At 44.5% G+C, this 25,327-nt stretch overlaps 1 protein-coding gene across 3 annotated transcripts in view; it reads left to right on the top strand.

Moving 5' to 3' along the window:
- The first annotated feature begins 5,246 nt into the window (after positions 1 to 5,246).
- LOC128340392 (protein lifeguard 3-like) overlaps positions 5,247 to 25,327 on the top strand; it is a 50,976-nt gene continuing 30,895 nt past the window's right edge. The window contains exon 1 of one of the 3 annotated variants that reach the window (XM_053285409.1): positions 5,247 to 5,495. The gene's annotated coding sequence lies outside the window, so the exon portion shown is untranslated. Of the gene's footprint in view, positions 5,496 to 21,928; positions 22,056 to 22,089; positions 22,312 to 25,327 lie in introns of those variants that run through there. The other 2 variants (XM_053285411.1, XM_053285410.1) reach the window with 2 other exon arrangements.

The raw sequence follows: 25,327 nt of genomic DNA on the forward strand, positions 1-25,327 counted from the left end.
CCAATGATTCCTCTCTAGATGCAAGAAATCTCTCTTGAACATTTTCCTCACTTTCTCTCTTGGATGCTTTCTCCTCTCCTGCTGTGTCCTGGACTGCTGATTGATGCCAGAGTCCAGCTCTTTCCACAAGTTATGTTGAGGGCAAGTAGAGCAGTGTGCTTTCTATCTGAATCATGCATTTCAGGGGATCTGTACCCAACCCTGGTTCACCTTCAAAACCAACACAGGAACCCAGAGTCATTCACGCAGATATATGTACAGATATACACTGAGGCTATTCTCCCAATGGGGGAAAACCGAGCTAAGGGAGCCCAGCCCATGTGAGAACCATTGGGCTCAGGGGTGAGCCCACTGGTTCAATGGTGGCTAGCCCACCAAAGTAGCCCTCCCCTAAAATGAAGTTTGCGGAGCAAGCTTAGTGAATTCTGCTTCACAATGATCAGAAGAGCCGACATCAGGAGGCTCCCCAGAATGCCCCATGCACTTGCGCAGGGCATTCTGGGACTTCCGGGAGCCAGGAAGCCCCTGATCCCCACCAGCCCTACCAGCTCTGTGATGGAGCTGATAATCGTTTGGGCAGCCAATCTGGTCGCCCAGGGCTTGCCTCCCGATCATCTGCGGGGAGAGCGGGCTTGACCCGCTCTCCCCGCAGAACCCTATTAGGCTCGACACACAATCGGTGTGTAGAGCCTCACCATTTCTGGGCTAATGAGTCCTTTCTACGGAGCTTTCCCCAAAAGGTTAATTAATCGGAAGGTCACCATTAATCTTGGTGTGGACACTCCCCACACCTGCTTCCCCAGGAAGTCCTCTGTGCCACCCGAAAATATGTTCCTGTGGGCTACACAGTAAGAGATGAGGGAAGAGAAAGGTGGTTATCTTTCTCCCCCCGCCCCCAAATCTGCTGCTTGTAACAGTCTTTAAGATGGAACATATTTCCCTGAACAACATTAAAAGTAGATCATTGCATATTTATTTAGATGAGAGACTGAGTCTGACAGGGAATATTTGGCCAAGGCAATCTTCTGGAAATATCATTCACCTTGGGCAAATATTGGATTGTTCTCCATGAACACTCCCATTGCCCCCCTTAAAAACAACAACAGAGACATAAGGCCCCTGAGAAGACACCTATACCTTTTAACACCTGCATGGATGGATGTGAGAGTTCTATTAAGTGCAGCTTCTTCCACAAGTAATAGGTATGCTAGGGAATATTACCTCTAGAAATTCTAACTTCTAAACAACTCTTAGTCACAGCATTTGTTTTGCAGGCTGGTTGTAGCAGTTCTGGAGTTGAGGACCAAAATATGGAATCCTGCACTGGTCTTTGCAGTGAGTGCCTCTTTGCTACATTCTTACCTTTCACGATATCCCCCAAAGCAGCCGGTCTTCTTTTAGTAGCACATGAATGTCCTTTAGAGGCACTGAGCAGTTCAAATCGGACCAAGGCGCTTATATAAAATATGGATAGGGAGAGGTTGCCATCTTGTGGATGCTCTCTGTCTCTCCAGGCTTGGAAATGAGTCAGATGGAATGAGTCAGCACCACTTTGAGGAAATAAAGGTGGAACTGAGGTTGGTAAACCCTTTCCTGTTCAAGAGCTTGAAGCTCTGTTTTAAACTCTGAAAGGAGTCCCTTGGGTTGATCGTCTCCTCCCACCTCACCCAAGCATTTTTAAATCTCAATGGAAGTAGATTTAGAACATTTCTGTCTGGCATCCTTTTGGCTCTTGGCCCAAGTTGTCTTTGTCATCTCTCTCTCCCATTTATTTATTTATTTATTACATTTATATCCCGCTCTTCCTCCAAGGAGCCCAGAGCGGTGTACTACATACTTGAGTTTCTTCTGTCACAACAACCCTGTGAAGTAGGTTAGGCTGAGAGAGAAGTGACTGGCCCAGAGTCACCCAGCTAGTATCATGGCTGAATGGGGACTTGAACTTGGGTCTCCCTAGTCCTAGTCCAGCACTCTAAACACTACACCATGCTGGCATGGTGTATTAATACACCATAAATTAATTTTTATTAATTATTAATAATATTAATTATTTAATAATTAAGTCCATAAATTAAGTCAATAAAATTAGGCTGGATAACTAATATTTACATACATAGTGCATTTATATTTGCATGAATTCAGGTTGCATATATATTCATTTAGTTGACTTCTCATATTTCTCCAATTATCTGACTTACTCCTTGTCAAACACACACACCAGTGGCTTAGTCATTAACACTGGTGATTAATGAGTCACTAAATATTGATTCATGGGGAAACAAAGCCATTGAAGAATGCAGGCTATGCTGAGGCTAATGAAGGGGAGGATGTTTGCCAAGACAGGAAAAACATCAACTTTTTGGTTTGGCAAGTGGAGAGAAATGGAGACTGAGCCTTTGAAGCTGCCTGCAAGAAGCAACAAGGGTGTGCTGTTGCTTTGGGGGAATCAATGTTGTGATAAAAGTAGTAGTTGTCTTTTCCCTCCTTTGACATTTCAAACACACAATACTAGGGCTGCCAAATGGAAAAGAGAACAGGTCTCCTGTAGAGATGCAGAGAAGAGGGAATTTCAGCAGGTGCAGCTTGTCATGCAAGGGAAAGAAAAGCTGTCCTTTCCCCACTTGGCAGCCCTACACAATACATCTCCCGTATACTTTTTTCACAAGGAAACTGAACACATAAAACACTGCTTTGAAATGTCCTAGTGAGCATTGACATATTTGTCATTTATTTATTTAAAAAATGTATGCCCTGACCTTCAGAATAGCTATTCTCAGGGTGACTGACAAATCTTGGAAAACCAATGGGAAAACCCCACAACCAAGTATAAACAATAAGAATAGCAGAACCATAAAAGCATAAAATAATTGCAGCAGAATAAAACTAATTCAACTGCAATTTTAAAAGGCCTGGGAAAAATAAGAGGGTCTTTCCCAGTACTAAAAATACATCAGAGTAGATGGTAGGCAAGCCTCTCTGCAGAGAGAATCCCAGAGGTGAGGTGGCATAACTGAAAAGGTCTGTTCCGTGCTAGCCACTCACTTGGTTTCAGAAGTTGAGGATATCTGTTCCTCCAGTAGGTTTATGGGAGAGGAGGCGATCCTTCAGGTATGCGAGTCCCAAACTATGTAGAGCTTTGAAGGTAAGCACCAGCACTTTGAATTGTGCTCAGAAACATACTAGCTAGTGAAATCAGCTATTTCCCTTGACAGATGGACCATCTACCTACAGAATCTCTGCCTTATCTGGAATGAGCCATTGTCCAGTCCATAACTGATCTTAGGCAGCAATTCAATATTTATACTGTCACAGCTTCACCTTAATCTGATCAGAAGAAAAAGTAGAGCTGTCTGTCTGTCATCGACATACTGACGACTGCAGGTTCCAGCTCCTTGAATGGCTGTTCTGTATGATTCAGTGGTTTCATGTAGATGTGAAACAGCATGGGAGATAAGATGGAATCCTGCCAGATAATATACCATGTGTGGACTCCTCCCACAGTAGGGCAAGTCTTGGGCTTATGCTTCCACTCGCTGTGTACAGAATGTCCTCTTTGACTGCCTAAGAGGCATGTGTACCCTGACACACACACTGCAGCACAAAAGGGGTGGACAAATCACATCACATAGGTAAGGAGTGTGTGTGTGTGTGTGTGTGTGTGTGTGTGTGTGTGTGTATGTGTGTGTGAGAGAGAGAGAGAGAGAGAGAGAGAGAGAGAGAGAGCCCTTCCTATGTGATGAATCACATGTAGCATCTACAATCCAGCACACCATGTGAACTGCCCCAAAGTTATATATTCTTAGCTTAGTGATGAAGTGCAGGTGATAATTTCTGCCAAATTCTGCAGTGTTTCCCTCAGTTTTTGTTCCTGCCCTTGTTTACCACTTTGATGGCATATTTATTATTATTTATTTACTACATTTTTATACTGCCTTTCTGTCTTGACAAAGGTACCCAAAGTGGTTTACAATATTAAAAGAAGCAAATTACAGAATGTTAATAAAACATCTCAGGCTGTTGGTCTTTTCAGGAGCTGAGGACAAGAGCTCCCTGGCCTGGGTGCATCCTTTCTTGCCTTCCTCTATATTCATATTCATGCTGCTGCTGTTGGTACTCCAATGTGAATCGACATGAAGACAGATCTCTGTCCCAAGGAGCTTACATATAAAATTCAGCCCTAGGGAGACATCAGACTACAGAAGAAGAGAAAAGGAGATGGGGTAAACAGTGAAGAATATACATTTATTTCAGATACACACACTTAAGTTTAGTGGTATGGGAACTATTACTTATTGTTTGGAACTGTCATATTTCAAAAGGGTATGGTGGGGAACAAAGTTGTGGCAAAAGAGAGATTTTGTCATTATTTGAAACAGCACAAAGTTTGTAAAGGTGGAGAAAGAACAAGGGCTAAGCCTAAAAGGGTCTTTATTTATCCCAACAAGTTTTTTATGTATCTGCTGCTTAGTAGGATTTCTTTTATTTATTGACTCTTTATCATTTTATTTTAATCTGCTGTCTTTTGTGTATTGTTGGGTTGTTTAAAAAAAAACCACGTTCAAATGGTTTTTAGTTATGTAAGCCACCTTGTTTTCATTTTTGAAACTGGAAAATTGGGGTATAGATTTCCTAATAAATTAAAAAAAGTCAATAACTGTGTTGGTCTACAAAGGAAAAATTCAAAAACCACAGTCTGGTGATACCTTTTTATTAGGACCAATTGAAATAGTACAAAATCTTAAGCAAGCTTTTGTGCCCACCAAAACTGTTCATCAGCCTGATTGTTAAGAAAAGCAAAATGGTGTGTGTGTGTGTGTGTGTATTATGTTGGTCCTCATAAAAGTATTACCAGATTGTGACTTTTGAATAAAAAGAGCACAAAAGCTAGGGCCTTTGCATTCCTTGCACTGCCCCAGTTTCAATCAGTAATGTTATTGCCAATTGAGAAGCACAGCAAGCGCTCTCCATGACAGCCCCCATGGCTATGCCCACCCCTACAGCCAGAGAAGCTGAGATGTACAGGCGCTCCGTCCCTGGGCGTCCCGTCTCGCCTGGTTTCAATCCCTCTATCGTACACACAGCTGCCACTGGATAAATAAAGAATGTATGGAAGATACTTGCTGCAGGCTTTTATATCCTCGGATTGCATTTCCGGAGATAGGAATAGGAAAGCGTCTAGCGTCTTAGTCCACTCCACGTGACCAGACACGGGCAGGGTCAAGTTACGACAAGTCAACGACGCTTTCTGCCTGCTGTACCTGATCACGCCTCTTCGGGGCGCCCTCTGTGCATCGGAAGCACGAGCTCGTGTTCCTTGTGCTAGATGAGTTGCCCTCGTACTTCCCCCCCTCCTTTCTCGGTTTGCCCCGCCCGCCTTCTCGAAAGCTGGGATAGGAGGAGTGTCGTTAACTTTCCAGGAGCCGTGGCGAGTCGTAGCCAGAGAAACTTCTTGTTTGGGGGACTGCTCGCAAGCGGAGCCAAGTGCGGGCACCAAGGTAAGGCTTCTGTGGCTCGGCAGAGAGGGCTGCTTATTGAAGAGGTCCCTCCCCCAGGGTTTCTTCTTACCTCTCCTGAGAGTCTTTGTTCTCTCGGGGTGGTGGTGGGGTTTTTACTGGGCACAGGACTTCCCTGGCAGGGCATCGCCCGCTCTCGGGTGTTTTCACCTCCTGGGTCTTTACTCGGGCTTTAGTCCCCTTTTGTGGGCTGGTTCTGGACCCCTCGGTTTTGGTCTTAGAGTTTAGTCGAGCGATCCCCTGCTTATTTCGGAGATAAACCTGGTGCTTGTTTTGCTATACTGGACCCGCCCTAGCTCATACCCTTCATTGGGTATCGCTGCCCAGTGCTTAATTTGTAAGCGAGAACTTCTTGGAGCTCACACCTGCTTGCAAATCGTACCTGCTCTAAATCCAGAGTTTAGAAGAGCAGATTGTGGCGAACGTGTGGTGAAAAATGGGAGTCTTTGTCCAGGAGTAAACTTATTACAAAAGAGCCTGGGTCTGAGCCTTGGCACAAATTAAACCTTTTTGTTCCCCTGTTGTGTACCAGTTTATTTTTCATATGGTTTTTAATCCCTCTTCCTATCATCTTGGGTAAAATACTTGCAGGTGCAAAAGGAGCAGAGATGGGTGTAGCTTGTAGGGACACCCCACCCCCAGTTTTGGGCACAGGGAAATACATGCCTGCCAGCTAGCTACCCTGTTTACCCGAAGACCTACCCCGAAAGTAAGACCTAGCAGTAATTTCTGATGTACCGCTAATTGCCCTAGTGCATTTTTTGGGGCTAAAATTAATATAAGACACTGTCTTATTTTCGGGGAAACACGGTAGGACCTCCACACTGTCTGTTTTGGTTGCCTTGGCTTTGTTGATGAAGGGTGTGAACCATTATTAGAGTAGTGTGCAGCAGCAAGGAAATGTGGGACTGGAGTATCCGGCTTCTACAGCATGAGGCAGGGAACGAAGTATATTCCCTGGCTCTGGTGAAATGATGCCTATGTTCCTTTGGGACAATAGGTGGGAGTTTTGGCAGAAAGCGTGGCTAGCCCACAAGGGAGCACTGGAAGAAGTTGGCCAAGAAGCCATGCTGGTAAAAACAGTGATGTAATAGGTGGGGATGAGCCATGAGTGAATGCCTTGACTCACTCTGCTGATGCTGTCCAGTCTTTGACCTTTCAATGTGTTTGCTAAAGTGCCATTTATCCCCTGCCTTGCCTACTCAGGCTCTGTGACACTGGCTAATTCCTTTGCATCCCAGCCTCCTCTTGTGATCCTTGCCCTTGGTCTGTGGTTCCCTCAGATCTTGTCCCTAACCCCAACCTTGGATTTATTTATGTATCTTCTTATACCACCCCCTGTCCGAAGACCCCAGGGCGGTTAACAACAAGATAAAAACAGTAATAAAATAAAAACAACAAAACTCAGTAAAAACATGCTGCTAAAATAAAGCAAAAACACAGGTACATTAAAAAGAGAGTGGGAGGAGGGCATTCATTGGCCAAAAACCTCTTTAAAAGGGGCGGTCTTCGATTTCCACCAAAAGGCTGGGAGAGAGAGCGCAGTATGGATCTCAGCCATGAGCAAGTTCCACAGTCTGGGAGCTTTCACTGAGAAGGCCCTGTACTGGAACATGGAGCAGAGCCCTCCTACTAGCCAAGGTGGGCAGATTCAGCTGAGAGCAGGTGGTCTCTAAGATACTCATGGCCCAAGCCATTTAGGGCTTTAAAGGTAGTAACCTTCACTACCCCATCATGGCCTGGCTTGTGCAAACATGTGCTGCTTTGGGCTGAATCTCTTTTTGCTTTGACGTTTTACTGGAGTTTGCTACTACCTGTTTGAATGTCATCGTCTTTTGAGCTAACATGGCCACAACTGCTATTCATCTATTCTTTAAAGATGTATTGTCTATCTCTTGTAGGGCTGTCAACTCAAGCAGGAAAAAATCTGAGCCCTATTCACATTTTCAGCATTCATGCAATGAGTGTACAGTAGTGTTCCCTCTAAGGCATACATGCACACTCATGTGTTTTTTTATGTCCACTCAATTAATTTTAGATCAGGCTCAGGTTGAATCAGGAAGGCCCCAGTCTGAATGCATGTGTACACACTGTGCCTTGATACTGCCACCCAGAACAAAATTCATTCCGCAAACAGATGAAAAAAATTAGAGAGAACACTGATGTACAGTGTACAAGCACACCTACAGTTACTAAGTTACATTGAGCACAGGTACAGCACTACACTTCCTATCTATAATATAAGACTTATATAAGACCCCTTAAGACTTATCTGTTTGGCCTGGCCTTCCAGGGTTTTTAAACTGTTGTAGGGTGTTGTTTTTTTTAATGTACTGGGATTTTAAATTGTTTTTTAACTGGTTTTTTAATGGTATTTTTGTTTTTGTTGTTGACTGATTTTAACTGCTTTTGTTTTGTTTGTAAACCACCCCAGGCCAAATTGGGAGGGGTGGTATAAAAATTCAATCAATCAATCAAATATCATGCATTTGAGGGGTCTGTACCCAGGTTCACTGTTAACCTCAACACAGATAAGTTATTCACACAAACATATGTATGAGTGTACAGACATCTGTACAATGTAATAGCCCTATATTATGTTGTACAAGCATACAGGTTAGGGATGAGATTGGAACTGGGCAGGGGAGGCTCGAAGGTGGGTGGGTGGTGTTCTGCTTTAAAGGTGGGGGAGGGTGCACCCTCCCCCTGCTTTCCCCCCCACTGGCACTTCACCGGGGCGGCAGTGTGCCTCCCTGCTGCCTGATTGCCCCCTTTACCGGAAGTAGGCAGAAGTATCTGATGCACCTGTGTCATCACACACTAACATGTGAATCGTGTTAATGTCTGAATAGGACTTCTGGTGTTTAGTCAATTTATTAAACTCTCAACAACAATACCTTGAATTGGTTACCACTATGAATACTTATATACTTCTTTGCAACAAAAGTTCTCAAAGTGGTTACATGGGGGTGGGAATAAACAAAGTTGCTTCCCTGTCCACAAGGGGCTCACTGTCTTAACAACAAAAACTGGTTAAATAGGAATACATGCATAGATTTCCAATGCCTCTATTTAGGCTACTTCTTGAGTTGTCTTGAGTGCTGTCTCCACCAAGCAGGGAAAAGCACTGGCCAGAACTGCCCTTTCATCCATAACAGCAGCTTGCGCCCTGTGAATGGGGCTGGGCAGGTGGTACTTTTCATGTGGAAATGATAGCTGGCACCTGCTAATATCCACTGGCCAAGCGGCCCTTGAAAGCACAGGAGGCTTCTGTCTGACTAGCAGTAGCTCTCCAGGATTGCAGTGTAAACAGTCCTGTTGGCAGCATAATCTGGATAATGCAGTAACGGGGCGGGGCGGGGATATATGGAGTCTGGCTTCATCCTCTGCTCTTCCTTCCCCTCCCCCTGCTAACTAATTTTACAGTGAGCTTCAAAAGGAGTTGCGTGCTGAGAATCCACCCTTGGACTCGGAAATGATGGGCTATCTATATTAACACTGGAAGCTGCCTGCTACAGAGTTAGATCACTGATCCATCTAGCTCTGTATTGTCTACTCTGAAGAGTGGCTATGCCAGTCAGGTTTCAGACAGGGGTCTTTCCTCACCCAGCCTGGAACCTGTTTCATGCAAAGTAAATATTCTACCAGTGTTCCCTCTAAGGAGTTGTGTGTGTGTGCGCGCGTGTGTGCTCACATGTTTTTTTATGTCCGCTCAGTCAATTTTAGATCCCACTCAGATTGAATCAGGAAGGCCCCATTCTGAATGCACGTGCGCACACATTGCCTTGATACTGCCGCCCAGTACAAAACTCATTCTGCACACAGATGAAAAAAATTAGAGAGAACACAGTACTCTACCACTGAGCAAGAGTGCCTCTCCCAAAGGGTAAGAAAGTTACCCTTCTTAGATATTTATTTACTAAGTTGTAACTTCTCCTCCCACAGAATAGGGATCAAACAAGTTCATAAGGAAACTGGCATGTCCTGGCCTACTAGCCCAATATTCATTAGCTGCCCTGGGTAATTTTGCTTAATTTCTGCCTCCTCCAAGGAAACTTGTATTTAAATGAATGAGCCCTGACTGCAAAGATCCAATGAGCTAACTCAGGATTCCTCCTATTATTTAGCAATTGCATTAGCCAAAGGCCATAGCTGGTAGGGGAAACCAAAAATACTACTGGAATACTGAAATGAAAACCCAATCAAAATCTTACCAGTTTCCACAGTAGGTTTGAAGTAGGGTGGTGGGAAGGAGAAGAATTAAATGGCCCTACAGAGCAGCCCAGGCTGCTCAGGTAAGGATTAGGTAGATTTCTGTAGCAAAAAAGTTAACTTTGTGCATATATTCTTCCAAGTGCAGCCACTTGAGTTGCAGAAGGGAGTAGAGCAAGCTACCCAACATGACTCAACTTTTCCATTGTGATTTGTTTCAGCTTGGCTGTGTGTTGGGGATTCCTTTCCCTCAATTGACATCTTTGTTCTTGGAAGTCAGATAGATGTGTGGCTGGGGGTTGGGCTGGCATAATAAGTGTGTGCTGAGGGTAAACTCCTTCCTGGTCTCAGGAACTCCAAAATAGATCAGCAGAGAGAGTTCCTATCCAAATTTTTGAAGGAAAACAACATACTGCCACAGCTTCACCCCACGCTAAATGAAGGTTTTTTAAAGTATGTTTTGAAGGAAACTTATGTAAGCCAAAAGCTAATTATCTTCCTTCAAAGTGAAACCAGGCATCCTAGCCTGCTTCAAATTCAGTTTTATCCTTTAATTCTTTCTCCTAAATAGGGTCACTCTTAGGGCTGGGGAAGATAGCTGGGTTTTCTGTCTCTCTTTGCCTTGAAAGTGGGTGAGAATCGAAGCTGGAGCAAAGCATCTGTGATAGTGCACAAATTTCCTAATGCTCTCTGTCAGTGATGGCAGCAGGATATCCCTGCCTTTCCTTTTTTGTTTATAACTTTGGAAAAGTTTAGAATTAATTCAAGTATATGACTAAGGTGTTCCACGTACCTCCCCCTACAGTTTTCCCCCATGGCGCTATCCCACACAGACGTGAGATGCGTGTTGATATCAAGACCATACAAGTGGGGGGTGTTAATCCTGTCTTTTCTTTTTCACCTTATGATCAATCCTGGCATGGGATAATTAGGTGGGAAAGATGCACCCAGTTGCAGGTGTGCGGGGGGTGGGTGGGTGGTGGTCCTATAGGTCAGGCTTTCACTTACTGTGTAGTCCAGGTATTCCTTTGGATAGGAAGGAGTGAGTGGGAAGGAAATCAGTGAGGCGGTTCTCATGATCACCAGAAAGTGGGCTAAGAGAGCCTAGCCCGCTTTTTGGCGATTGTGTGCTGCAACGGGAGCCGCGTGGCTCCCGGCAGCAGACCTCCCAAAGTACCCCTCCCCTTACCCGAGGTTAATGGAGTGAGCACTCCGTTAACCTCGGCGTTTTGCTCATGTGTCGCTGTGACGCGCAGTGACACATGAGTAGACCCCGACCGGAAGGCTGCAAGCAGCCTCCAGGGCTCGGGGGTCTCTCCAGGATGCCCCTCGCACTCGCACGGGGCATCCTGGAACTTCCAGGGGCCGCATGATCCCCCCAGTCCCTGCCAGCTCCGTGATGGAGCTGGCAGTCGTGTGGGCGGCTGATCCGGCTGCCCAGGACTGCCTGGCGATCGTCTGCAGGTAGAGTGGGCTAAGCCCGCTCTCCCCGCTAACCCCCTTATGGCAAGTCTCACTGATCGTGAGACTCACCTCAGTATTGTGCCTGCTGGCTCCACCCCTAATCTCTGCATAATCCCATTTTGCAGAGCACTCAAAGGCTGAGCTATATTTTGGGTTAAACACATTGTTGGCTCTCATGCGCTTAGTTTTTCTTTGCTAAATAGCAGCTGCATGGGGGCGGGGTGGATTCTAGATCAGGATCCTGGCAGGTGCAAAGAACTAAAGCCCCCTTCTCTAGGTCATGGTCTCAATCTAGATTTTATCATCCTGCACAGATGCTATTTAGCACACAAAAAACCCCTAAACCCAAGCATGTCGGGGCTAATGACCTAAAGTAATGGAAGTTTGGCTCGAAGTGTGTGCACTTGATGTGTAGGTTCCTGTGCATGCAGTCCATACCCTCTACTTTTCAGGAACTGAATGTACAGGAACCTGCTTGTGTTCAGGTGCAGGCTAGGTGCAAGCTGGCAAGCCTGAACTCCCCCCGCCCCACCCTGCATTCTTTTTAATTTATATTTATATTTACTTCTGAATAGGCTTCTTCATATGTTATGCTAGATGGTGTGGGTGGGTGGGGGGAATGTGTCAGCTCGCCATGCCCTGTGCTTGCTGGCTGCAGCCTGAGCCCTGTGTCTTTGCAGAGGGCAGGGTCTTCCCCATGTTCAGTGCTGCCCCCTACAGGCAGACACTAAACACATGGAAGCCCAGAGGTATGGCCAGTGACTGTGACCCTGTTAGCCTCCCTCACACATGGCCTTCAATTGATGATTAACATATGAAGTGGGCAAGCAAAGCAGGGAAGGATTCAGCCTATGGGCAGTGAGCTGAAGTATGATAACGGGCCATTGCTCATTGGTCGAGCATGTGGCCCAATCCTTGGAATCCCCAGATAGGGCTGGGAAAGACCCCTGCCTGAAACACTGAAGTGCATGGAACTGGATGGACTGATGCTTTGACTCAGGTATGGTGGCTTCATACATTAACACCGATCAGCTTCATATGTGGAGACAAAGCCAAAGCAGTGAACCAATCCAGTTGAGATTCAGGAAGTAACTCTCTCTTGGGAATTGGTACTTCAGCTTCACAGAAGCCTTTAGCTACTTAATGGATGCATTTCTCATGGCACATGGTTTGGAACTGACTGTGCTAGAGGGTGAGGATTGACATCAGCACTGAGGAGGGTGGTGCACATTTTCCCTGCCTCTCAATTCTGACGTCCTAGCTCATGTTGACAGAATGCCATCTGTTTCTCCCACAGTGAGCTAGGCATTCTGATTGATTGCTGCGTCATCATGCATGGATGTCTGTCCACGTGCCCCATTGGGTGTAATGTTTATACAGTGAACTCTTTCTGAGGTGACTGCACACACATGCTCCTGTGAGCTCCAGTCACCACTGAATTAGCCCCAGCCCCAGCTTTGGCTGGCTTGGGGCGACTTGGAAGCTGATGAACGGGAAGCATTCATTGCAAGCCTGCATATGCAAACAAGTCATTATTTTTATATTTTGACAGGAACTCACTCCTGTTCTTGCAGACATGCATGTGGCATCAACTCTTTGCAGAAGTATTTAGTGATTCAAAGATTTCTGTATGTGCTGCAGAGCAAGATGTCAGCCCTGAGTTATGTAAAATGAAATGTGAGCTGTTTGTACAGTCAGTTGGATGAGTGACTTCATTGGTTCCAGGCCTGAGCGCACCTAATAAAAACAAAGAAATAGTCTGTGTCTTTTTCCCTTATTGCCAAGGAACTACCATCAGCCCCCACATCACAGTTCAGCAGGTTGGCTTCGAGACTGGGAAGTTTGGCATCCAAGCAGGTTTGGACCTCCACACTTTCTTTTTTTAGAAACTGAGCACAGCTAGTACTCGCCTCATTGCCCAGAAAACTTATTTTGCTTTCGGAATGATTCAGGTTCTATCTAGCACTGGAGCCACTCACTACAACAAAAGGGTGGAACTTGGAAACCTTTCCTGGTTTGTCCTTTAACATGAGATGTCTTGTATTCCCAGAAGTGGATGTAGTGTAACCAGGAAACCCTTTTTTAAGGTGAGCAAAAACCTTGCACCGGAACACCCAAGACTGAGATAAATGCACAGTTATCTGCACCATGAAAGGAAAGTGTATAAATGTAGGGAGGGGAGGCTTCTTTAGGGAATGGAGGATATTTTTTTTTTAATTAAAAGGTCAAACTGGGTTGATGGAACAATTACATTTTGACTTGAGGCCAACCTGTATCTGTTATGTGGGAGACCTGTGATTGGGTTCCCTGATGATGTTCCTTGAATGCCACTATGGGGGCTCCAAACCTAATACAGAGCAGTAGTGCTGGGGAAGGAAATGATAACCCTTCCCTCCATGTTTTGTTAATCTAAATCTCTCACCCCTGCAAGTTCCTAATAACCAGGGAAGGGAAAATATACCTGATCAGGAAAACAGCACAGAGAAAGGGTTAAAAACCTCTCCTCCAGGCCTACTGCTCACAGCAGATTTGGAGTGTCCCCTTCAGCTGCACTGAAGTAAATCTAAAAACATTGGGAGATTTAATGATAGCAGTGTTCCCTCTAAGGCATGCGCATTTGCGCGCAGTCACAAGTTTTTGGATGTCTGCTCAGTTAGTTTTAGGTCCCACTCAGGTTGAATCAGGAAAGCCCCATTCTGAATGCACATGTGCACACACTGCCTTGATACCGCCACCCAGAACAAAACTCATTCTGCACACAGATGAAAAAAATTAGAGAGGACACTGGTGTCAAGTAGGAAATAGGCACAGATAGTGAGTTAAGCAGATTTAGAACTACATGCTGTGAGTACTACTATGTCCATATGCAGCAAGCAAATAGAGCTATTAATTAATTAATAAATAAATAATTAATTAATTAATGCCCAAGATTGTATACTTCCACAAAACTTGTTCAAGGTGCCAGTGGTGTTTAGGTACTGATTTTTCTTCTTCTCTCTTTAGGTTATAAAGAAAAGTATTAAATAATAGTTTTAAAAAATCAGGGCAGCCAACAAAGGGATAAAGTTTGCTGAGGAAGTTGGTTAGAGGTTTTGCTTTACATACTTTTTATTGTGTACAGTAAAAATCCTAGAGAAACTACTGATGGTAGTAACAAGTGGAAACTAGTAAACTTCATGGGGGTGGTTGTTGTTATGATGCTAGATTTTGTTTAGTAAAATCTGCTTACAGCCAATGTTGGTCAGCAATAAGAGTCCCTAGGAGTAAAGGTATACACTAGCACTGAGAGGTGGATTGTATATGCTGAGCAGTGCTGTCTGATTTCTTGGAGTACCTGTGTTTTATTTGAAAGACAATAGGTGGGTAGTCAAAGAAGAGTTCCATTCCTAAATGCATGTGAATGCAAAATAGGTGGGTGAACGTGAATTCAGTGACTTTTATTTAATGCCTTTGTTCTTCCTGTGGAGAATGGCCTGTAACTATGCTAGACTGAAAACCACCAAATCAAAATGTCTGATGTTGGTATATAGGCAATAGCCAAGTAAAAATAAACATTTTTGCCAAGATTGCCTTCTGTTTGCTTCTGATCATTCTCCTCTTTGTGGGTTTTAGGATTCTTGCCTCCCCAGCTACTTTTGTCAAGGAAGAAATAGGGCCTTGCTCACTTCTAGTAATTTGGCAACTAGTCCCTTAAGCAGTGTTCTTCCTGGTTAGAGTTGCCATGCCCCCCTGAAATTCTGGGTTTTACCTGGATTTTAAGCATGTCACCCAGATTGTTTAGCCCACCCAGATTCACCCGGATTTCAGCTTTAATTTAAAAAATAAAAAGCTAAGCTCTAGCCCTTGCAGAAGCGGAGTTACGGAACAAAACATGCAGTCACTATTCTGCTCAAAAATTATTTCCAAGCCGATTTACATAATATGCAAATTAGGCACCCATATTTGGAGAGCCAGAATATGGCAGCCCATTTCCTGGTGAATACAGAGCTAATCTGACTATGTTTCAATTTTGCAGTAGCAAGTACCTAGGGAACCTGTGGTCCCTGTGTTCAGATGGTTTTGCTAAGTTTAGTTTGTGTGACAGAAAAAAAGGGAGGTTGTCCGCACTTTGCATGTTGCGTGGCTTGTACCGAGACTTCAGTCTCATTTTTCTGACAATGGGTTACATGTGCTAAAAGCACAATAGTTTCATTATCGGTTGATAGGTTAGTGACCTTTATGAGGTGCAATGCAACACTGGTGTTGCTGATCAGCTGGCGCTGCTGCGCATGTTGCAGGCAGCAGTGTTGAGCATGTTGTTGCCAGAACCTAAGGGGTATACTCGTGGGTCAAATGGGCCGTAACCTGAAATTTGGCTTAAAATAAGCCAAATCTGGCAACAGCACAGCATTTCCTATACTGGAAGCAATGGAAGTAGTGCCACACAACTGTGGGCAGGTCCAGATTATGACATGCTGAAGAAGCCCTAAACTATGTCAAGCTTAAAACACCACATAGCATTACAAAAATATTTATCATTCTAACAAAAAGGACAATGAAAATAGAAATAATAGTGCTTTAATTTTACTTGGCAAAGATGCAACGAAAAACAATACGCTAGCAGTTATCTGGCAATAAACCTATCTGCATTGGAAATACCTTTAAATGAACATACACTATGTAAGATTTTAAATTTGGTGGTGGTGGTGGTGGGGTATTCAGAGGCCCCTCCTAATGTGAGTCTCCAAGCTGTAGCTTGCTCAGCTTGTGTCTAAATCTGGTACTGACTGTGGGCACACGGTTTGGAATAGTGGTGCAACTGCCCTCTTGCGCAACACTGCCGGGGGCTGCTTGCAAGTGCACAGCAGCATCAGCTGGTCAGCAGCGCTGGCATAGAGTTGCTGCTGACGTATGGTGTGCCGCTGACTCCAATCATAGCATGTCACACTCTTGAGAGCAAAAATATGCTGGGCAGGGTGTATTTTGGAAAACCAATCAGGCAGGTCAAGCAAGCAAATTGTTGCTTATTGCAAGGGAAGGAGTATTGGGCCAAATGTGAGGGCCTGTCCGCTGTTCACAGTGCTGTAGGTAGGGATTACTCACTGGCCTGGTCTGAATGGAGGGAGGCCTTTGCCCCGCAAGCCCTGTTAACCTCAACAGCAGAGGTCAGTGTTTAGCATACTCTTCAAATGTCCCTATTTTTCTGCTTGCTGTCCCTGCTAAATTCTTATTTGGGGGATGCTTTTAAAACTGTTGTGTACTAGCACTGCTTTTATTGCATCCTAAAACTTTCTGTGCAGTAGTGATGAATGTGCTTGAGTTGCAGCTATTCTGAAATGAGTCCAGCTTGAGTAATCTTTCTAAATCTTGTTTTATAAACAAAGCGCCTCTCAAGGCCAAAATGTGGGATATAACCTTTAAAAGGACACTATTTTGGTTTTGCTTTACCGATATAATCTGCTTCGTAAATCCGTGCAGGACAGGCTGCTGCTTGGCAAATGTAACAACCCATAAAATGAACATCAGGGTTTTTGTTTTATGAGAGAGGCTCTTCTGTGTTGCTCCATCCAAGTAGTATGAGAAACTTCAAGTTACACGGAATAAGTCTGCAGTAGTATCCCCTCTGTTGTGGAACCACCAGCACCCCAGTTGGGGACTTCTTGGGTATGCCTTATGGTGTGCGAAGGAGCTGTGCACTGTAGCCCCTCTCGTTGCACTAAACTGAAACATTGGAAGGAGCCTCTGGAAGACAGACATACGGAGGCTATTCACACGCCTATGCAAGAGCAGGCGAAGGGAGCCCAGCCCGGTTTTGCATGTGCATGTGAACTGCTGGGATTGCGTCTGATCCCCGCGGCACCACGGTGGCAAACCCGCTTGTGAACAGGGCCGGATTAAGCTAGTGTGGGGCCTGTAGCATATGTTATGAAGGGGCCCCAAAATAAAAAAATGCACATAAATATTGAAACATAAATTATTTACTTGCATAGTAAAGTAATTCATTTTTTTCATTTGCCTAGTGTCCCCCCACCAACCACCCCATGTCTCCACTCAGCTGAGCCAGCCAGTCAACAAACTTTGCAAAACACCCCCCCCCACACACACACACACACTTTTGCGACTCCTGACCGTGGGTTCTCCTTTGGAGTTATTTTCACAAAGAGAAAGGGGGTGGGGAACAAAACTCTGAATGTTTAAATTAAAAGGTTCTCAGGAGTTCTGTACTTTGAGAAATCTGAACCTATTAGCAATTGTGGCACACAACAGTGGATGTTTGATTCCAATGTGTGCAGAACATATTGGATCCCAGCAGCCATCACATTAAAAGGGCCATTTGACAATATTAAGAATATATGTTTAACCTCTTGTGCAAGCCTGACAGGAAAGCAGATGTATATTTAAAATAGTTGATGCATTGCAAATGAATGTGATTGTGATGAGGTGCATTAGCAACTTCCATGAAAACAGAAGTATCCAAAAGACAATCTTTTGGCAGGAGGCACAGCCTCTTTCAATCTAAATTACACTAACATGCTTAATATTAAAAGGAGGAAATGCACAAATCATTCAGTGCAACCCTAAGCATGTTTACTCAGAAGTAAGTCCCACTGAACTCAATGAGCCTTACTCTCTAGTAAGTGTGTTTAGGTTTGCAGCCTCCGTTTATCTTTGTACAATTTCAATGGGCATCCCAATGTAAAGCTAATGAAGTTGGCAACGCAGCAGTAGTTATTTCAGTTCTAGAGGAGAGGAAAGGAGCTCACCTTAAATTTGGCAGTTCCTTGAAAAACAATGACCACAGATTCCCTCCCAACAGCACTAGATACTAAAGGAGGATATAAGTGACCTTACCCAACAAGACCATAATATAATCTCCCTCCAAGCTCCCCTCAATTGATCCGCTAAACTTTCAGACTCCTCTTGCCGTGCATCTGAGTTACTTCCGGCTTTCTTTTTCCTCTTAAAGGTACACATTCTCATTGTTTATCTTTACCCTCTCCCAGTCAGTCGGAAAACGCTGGCAACATTCAAATAGCATCTTCTTTAGCTTCCTTTCTTCCGCCCAGCATTAATAGTTAGTTGTTTTTTAATCTAAACTGCTTTTATTTCTTTTACTCTTTCTGTGTATGTTTTCCTGCCAGGAAGACCTTGCTTAAACGCCCTCTAGGGAGGCGAGAGAATGGGCAGCAGCAGGCAATGAGGAGAGTCAGCAGAGAGCACCAAATAGAGAGCAAAAGAAGGGGCAGGCGTTTAAGCCAGGCATGCGGGGCCCTAGAAAACGCGGGGCCCGTAGCAAATGCTACATTTGCTACTATGTTAATCCGACCCTGCTTGTGAATCCTCCCCTCAAAACAAACGAGTGCTTTCCTAACCCTATTTTTCCAGTCTTGTGTCAGCTGCAGCTGCTTGCAGGCTTGGGGGTGGGGGAGGGGGTGGGGAGATCCCAATATTTGAGCTCCAGGGGGCAGGGCAGCTTGTCCTGGAACCCCCTGCTCTCAGCGCTGTTGGCAGGATCCAGTGTTAATCTGGGCAGGTGATCCACCCTCGCAGTTAGGAAGAGCTGCTCATCTGCTGGGAAGGTACATCTAACCCACCTTCCCAGCAGCCTGCTCTGGAGCCCTTCTCACCGCTCATGAGAAGAGGCTCACTATGTTCAACAGCTCATTGTGTCTATTTCAACCCAGATCCGTTCATCATCTTGCAGAGGTGGTATGATGGGCTTTTCAGACCTTAGCTGGCTGGCCATAGAGTACGTTTTCTCCAGTAACAAGCTTATTCTGTATATTTAATTTTTCATGTTTCTCTTGACCAAAGTACACGTGGTGGACATAATGTTAGACCTGCTAGATCCAAAAGGTATAGATAAGATATGTGCATTCCTTTGGATACTGGTGGGAAATCATTCACAACAGGCTATCTATCTATCTATCTATCTATCTATCTATCTATCTATCTATCTATCTATCTATTTTCCAGTTCCGTGTTTCTTGGCAGATAAGACATTGTAGAACTTCAATTGGCCTGACCCACTTTCATTTTTTCTTATCCCCAACAGGGATCAAATCTACATGTTAAATACGAATATGACCAATATAGTTTTCAACAAAAAAGTTCCCAAAGTGGTTTACATAGATAAAAATAAAAGGGTTCACAATCTAAAAAAGAAACATAAGATATACATCAGCAACAATCATTGGAGGGATGGTGTGCTGGGGATGGATAGGGCCAGTTGCTCTCCCCCGCTAAATAAAGAGAATCACCACTTTTAAAAGGTGCCTCAAGTGGCACAGCGGGAAAATGTTTGACTAACAAGCAGAAGGTTGCTGGTTCGAATCCCCGCTGCTACTATATTGGGCAGCAGCAATATAGGAAGATGCTGAAAGGCATCATCTCATACTGCACGGGAGAAGGCAATGGTAAATCCCTCCTGTATTCTACCAAAGACAACCACAAGGCTCTGTGGGTGCCAGGAGTCGAAATCGACTTGATGGCACACTTTACACCTTTGCTCAGTTAGCAGGGGACATGAAGGTCTTTGTACAGTTTGTAATGTAACTGGCATACATGTGAGTGGCTAAACACCACCTGCCTCAGATCATTGGGTGTCCCTGGAAATAAGGGGCTTTAAAAAAATAGTTCTGCATTATGACAGTGCTGCACCGGAAAGCCCAGCTGTGATCTTAGTGTCATAGAGGCAAGGCTACCTGGGCCTTGGTGCTGGGCCCTGAGGGAGGGCAGTTGAGTAGGAGGGTCACCTGCTTGCTTTCCATGGAGCAACAACCAGGTCAGAGGCAACTGCTGTTGCCCTGCAAATTCCTGCTAGCATTCCACTGCCTGAAGTGAGATCATGCCCCAGAGTCTTTCACATTATCAAGTGAAGTAAGGCCATGACCCTATTTCCTTGGATGGTACATCAGTATGAAAGCTAATTGGCCTCCTCTTGCTTTTGTGAGCTAAGACACCAAAGGGCTGGGTCTGAATGTGACAGGTATATGTACATGCTTACAAGTGTATTTTTGACTGATTGTACGTGTGATCATTTAAAATGGGTACACAACAAGCCACCTAATGGCGCAGCTGGGAAGCAACTTGCCTAGGGAGCAAGAGGCTGTCAGTTCAAATTCCTGCTGGTATGTTTCCCAGACTATGGGAAACACCTATATCGGGCAGCAGCAATATAGGAAGGAGCTGAAAGGCATTATCTCATACTATGTGGGAGGAGTCACTGGTAAACCCCTCCTACCAAGAAAACCACATGGCTCTGTGGTCTCCAGGAGTCAACACTGACTTGACGGCAAAATCTTTACACAACTCAAATGCTGCAGTGGGCCAGAACCGACCATGACTTGGTATGTAGGGGTCAAGGTCCATTTTCAGCACAGCACATTAATTACTATATTAAAATTAATTATTCATCAAAGGAGTTGTTAGTTTGCAGCACCCCCACCCCCCATCAAGGGACCTACAATTTTTAACCAGGGTTATTGGCCAGAAAGTAGGCCCTGTCCTTATTCAATGGGGTACGTGGAGTACATGGCAGCCCCAAACAAATGCCAAGTCCTCTCCTCTTCTCCTCTCCCTAAATTGCTGTTGCTTTCAAGCTGCAATCCTAGGCATGCTTAATTGGGAGTAAGCCTCTCTGGGTACACTATGGGACATATTTCCAATTAAGTATGCATAGGATAGCACTGTAAGGCAGTTTCTAGCTGCTGTGTTGCTGCCGGATATTCCTACCGGGGGTGGGCAGAAAAAAAGTTCCTGTGGGCCACATCTGGCCCCTTTACCTTATGTTGTGCAGGCCTGATTTAAAAAGGGAACCAGGGTACAGGCCCCCTTAATAGTCAGAGCAGATTCCAAAGCCACAGGAAGAGTGGGGAGGCAGTACTGCCTTGATGTAGTTCTTAAGTTCATCTGCTTTTTTAATGTTGCAGCCAAAAAACACTCCCTGCCCTGCCTTGCCACCTCGTCCTGAGGAGATTTTTGCCATCCCATACCCACTGAAATAATGTGCTAATTATGTAATGGTTTGTCAGGCAAAGCTGATGCTTGGAAAACTATGCTGTATCAGGCAGAGTGCTGGACACACCCAGTAATCTGAAATGAACACAGGTATAATGGAGCTGTAGCCCTCAGTTGTGGAGTGAGCCTGGCTTGCTAATTTCACAGCTGAAATGATAGGCAGGTATATATATACCAGCAAACATGAATGCTGGCATTGTCTTCTTTCCCTCCCCCCACTCACTCCCATGCTTCAGATGAGCTGCCTTCTTTTTTCTTTTCTTTTCTCAAGGGACAGATGAATTTCAGGAGTTCATTTTTTGCTTTATATATTTTGGTAAGAAAACCTCTTTAAAGTGAAAAACCCTTAGCCACAGCACTACTCTGGGGTCTCTAACCTGTGCACATGCCCTCGTGTTGGATATACTGTATTCAAACATAGCCTAAACTTAGCCACAGACATAAGGTCCTGGACAATGAAGCGGCTTCCCAGGCATACCTTGAATTGCCCTCCAAGGTCTTAGCAGCTGCAAGATGTCAGTGTTGCATTCTGTGATCACCGAGAGCATTCGGCAGAATCGGCATGCTTCTGCCAAAAATAAACATTTATTTGTTTCTTACCAAAAGAAATATTTCCCCAACTGAGCCCTGAAATCGAGACTTTCAAGTCACTCTTTGGGTCACCTTTGGATCACCCTGTGACTTTTAATATCAGCCACAGGTGAGAAACTAGTTTCTCCCTTCATTAGATTTCCATAGTGAGACAACAATGGATGCAGACCAGATGCCAGCTGGTGATATTCTGCTGCTGATGTAATTGCTGTTTGGTCTGCAAGAAGGACGCACAGGAGGCTTTTCAAGCACAGAGCTTGCTGACGCTTGCTACAGGTCTCTGTTTCTCAGTTGCTGGCTCATGAGCATTTTCTTTGAGGATAACTTGTTGAGGGGAGGAGTTCTGGGCCGCTCCCTCTGCTTCAAGCAGCCAGATGCTTGAGGCCTGACTCAGAAGGGCGGGGAGCTGGTTTTGAAAGCCAAGAATAGACCAGGCTCTGCAGGAAAAGGGAACAGAATTGCATGTGGCACCAGTGCACGCAGCAGCTAGAAGTGCTTGGTAGTTACAGACAGTAAACATTTTCTACAATTGGTGAGCTAGTTGGGTTTTTTTGTACTTGGTTTGTGCTGAATTGTGGAATGTATCTTCCAAATGCACCTTTGCTTGAATATTGGATCTCTTGCTCTGCTTTCAGATTAAATCATTTTGCAAACATATACCCAAATCTGGAAAAATGATTATTTTTAGTACTCTTTTTCTTTTGCTGTGTAAACTGCCGTGATAACTTCTTTTTGTTGAAAGGTGTTTTATAAATGTTAGTAATTTTTGTGGTGGAGAAATATGGAAAGCTGTGTCCCCCTTCTGGAAGGGGGCTAGAAGAGATCTTCTCTTCAACATTTAATTTAATATAGGGATTATTAAGGAGGATATGGAGATTGCAGAGAAGCTAAGCAAATTATTTGCTTCTGAATTCATGGCAGAGAATGCTGAGCCTGAACTGAGCTTCCTGGGGACAGAGGCTAAAGAACTGAGTCAGAGGTGACGAAAAATGATCTTCTAAACTGTCTCAAAAAAAAGAAAACTAACAAATTGCCAGGGCCAGATGGCATCCACCTGAGAGTCTTTAAAGAAATCAAATTTGAAATTGCTGGCCTTCTCGCAAAAATATGTAAATTGTCCCTACAATCAGACTCCATATCAGAGGATTGGAAAGTAACCAGTGGAACACCAATTTCAAAAAGGGATCTGGGAGATTACAGGCTGGCTAGCTTAATGTATGTGCTGGGCAAAGTGATGGAATGTATTCTCAAGGATAAATTTGTTAAGCATATAGAAGAACAGGCCCTGCTGAAGAAGAACCAGCATGGCTTCTGCGAAGGTAAATCTAGCTTCACCAATCTTTTGGAGTTCTTTGAGTGTGTCAACCGGTGTATGGATAAAGGTGATCCAGTTGACACAGTATTCTTGGACTTTTGACATAGTTCCTCATCAAAGACTCTTGAGAAAACTTAACAGTCATGGGATAAGGGGACAGGTTCATGTGTGGATTGGTAACTGGCTGAAGGACAGGAAACTCAGGGTAGGTATAAATGGACAGAATGGAGGAAAGTAAGAAATGGGGCCAAACAATTTGCTCATTACTGACAAAAGGAAGTATAAGGATATGTGGTTTATATTCTCTTGCTTCTGTTGGAGGCTTTCCTAAGGTTCTAGTACTTGCAAGTTTCTTAGATGCTTGACCTGTTTATAAGGACATGCTATTTTTGCCCTAAACACTGGCCAGTGTATTATCAGCACCCACAGCTGACTGATGTGTCTTCCCTTACTGTATTCTCTGAAGTTTTATGACCCATATTTAGGATTGTTAGGTTGTTAGATGTCCTTTAGGCTCATGAGAGCCAGCGTGGTGTAGTGGCTAGAGTGCTGGACTAGGACTAGGGAGACCTGAGTTCAAATCCCCATTCAGCCATGATACTAGCTGGGTGACTCTGGGCCAGTCTCTCAGCCTGACCTACTTCACAGGGTTGTTGTGAGAAGAAACCTAAGTACGTAGTACACCACTCTGGGCTCCTTGGAGGAAGAGCGGGATATAAAATGTAAATAAATAAAATAATAAATTCCTGTGTTATCATGGCTCCATAAAGCATCACGTTTGCCTATATTTTCATCTTTCCATAAATCATGAATGCACTTTATTTTAGAGATTGTGGTTCCAAAATGCCTCATTAAAATTTTTTTGATGTGCCACCTCTATTGTAGCCCTGACCCGGCAACTTTTTTCCTAATGTGAACCATTTCATTGGCTGTTAGTACTGCTTGAGGAAGACTGATTCCGTTTACTTATACCTTTTATAGAGTTGAAGGTCTTGGCATTACACTTTACAATCGCTTTTGGCTTGTGACTCTTTATTATCCCTTCCTCTTTGTCCCTATTATGGTTTGATCAGACGAAATATTTTGAAACACTCCTAGTAGCCCTAAGATCTTTTGGTTCTAATTGAGGAGACTGTCATTCTAGCCAGCTAGCAAATGAATATGGGCTGGTTACATATTACATACACACAGGGATACCATGTGCCCTAAACACACACACACACACACACACACACACACACACCAAAAGTTAGCTGTGCAGCTGGAAAAGAGGAAAACAATTTTTGTGCAAGCTTCTAAGATCACCAGATTACTGTAACTTTCTTTTTTGTGATAACTGTATGAATCGTCATAGTACCTACAGAAAGAGTCCAATTTCCTTTGTCCATGAGGCAGTTTAACTAGTGAAACATAAACTAATATTTGACAGATAATTATGTGAAAGTTAGGGACCCTGCAACCTTGCTTTGGAAGAGCCCAATTCTTCTGACAGGTAGTACATTTTCCCTAATATTGCCTAAAAATCTCTCTTTCTTGACCGCATCCTCCTCACATGGCCACAGAAAACAAGGAAGAACTCTCCCTCTGCACCAGCCTTTCATTTATTATTAAGCTGTTAATCATGGCCTCTCCTCAATTGTTTCATCTCCAACTTACTAGAAAACAGTGTGACCTGCTTGATTTATTTCTTGCTAGTGGCAGATGCCTTCCTCTCTGTGCTCTCAGACTTTCCCTTGAACCAGTGCTGGATTAAAGGGGGAGCACTTGCCAGGCCCTCGATGATAAAGAGGACCCATTGGCTGCCTGAAATCCTCCTGAGCTTTTTGAGGCAGGGGTCAGGCACACCGTAAATGGCAGTCTGGCTGGCCATCAGGAGGCTCTTTCCTGGCTGGCAGGCCTGTGGGTGGGCGGGGCTTGCACAGAGGCCTCTCTTCCTGCCTGGCGGCCGCATGGGCAGAAGCTGAACTTAAAGAAGGGAGGCAGAGCTGCCTCAGGACTCAGTCTTGTTCAAGCCCTCCTCCTTGCCACCGCCTCCTTCTTGTTTCCTTTGCCTGGCTGCCTCTTCCTCCAACTCAGAGACATTAATCATCATCATGATCGTCATTTGTTAGCTGCCTCATAACAAATTGTTCTCTGGACAGCTCATAACACAGCATTAAAACATCCAGCAAAAACACACAACACAACACATTGGTGTGAACATGGTTTGTCCCTGGGTCCGCCTCTTAGTCAA

The sequence above is a fragment of the Hemicordylus capensis genome, chromosome 1 (assembly GCF_027244095.1).
Source record: "Hemicordylus capensis ecotype Gifberg chromosome 1, rHemCap1.1.pri, whole genome shotgun sequence".
In the NCBI taxonomy this organism is placed as follows: Eukaryota; Metazoa; Chordata; class Lepidosauria; order Squamata; family Cordylidae; genus Hemicordylus; species Hemicordylus capensis.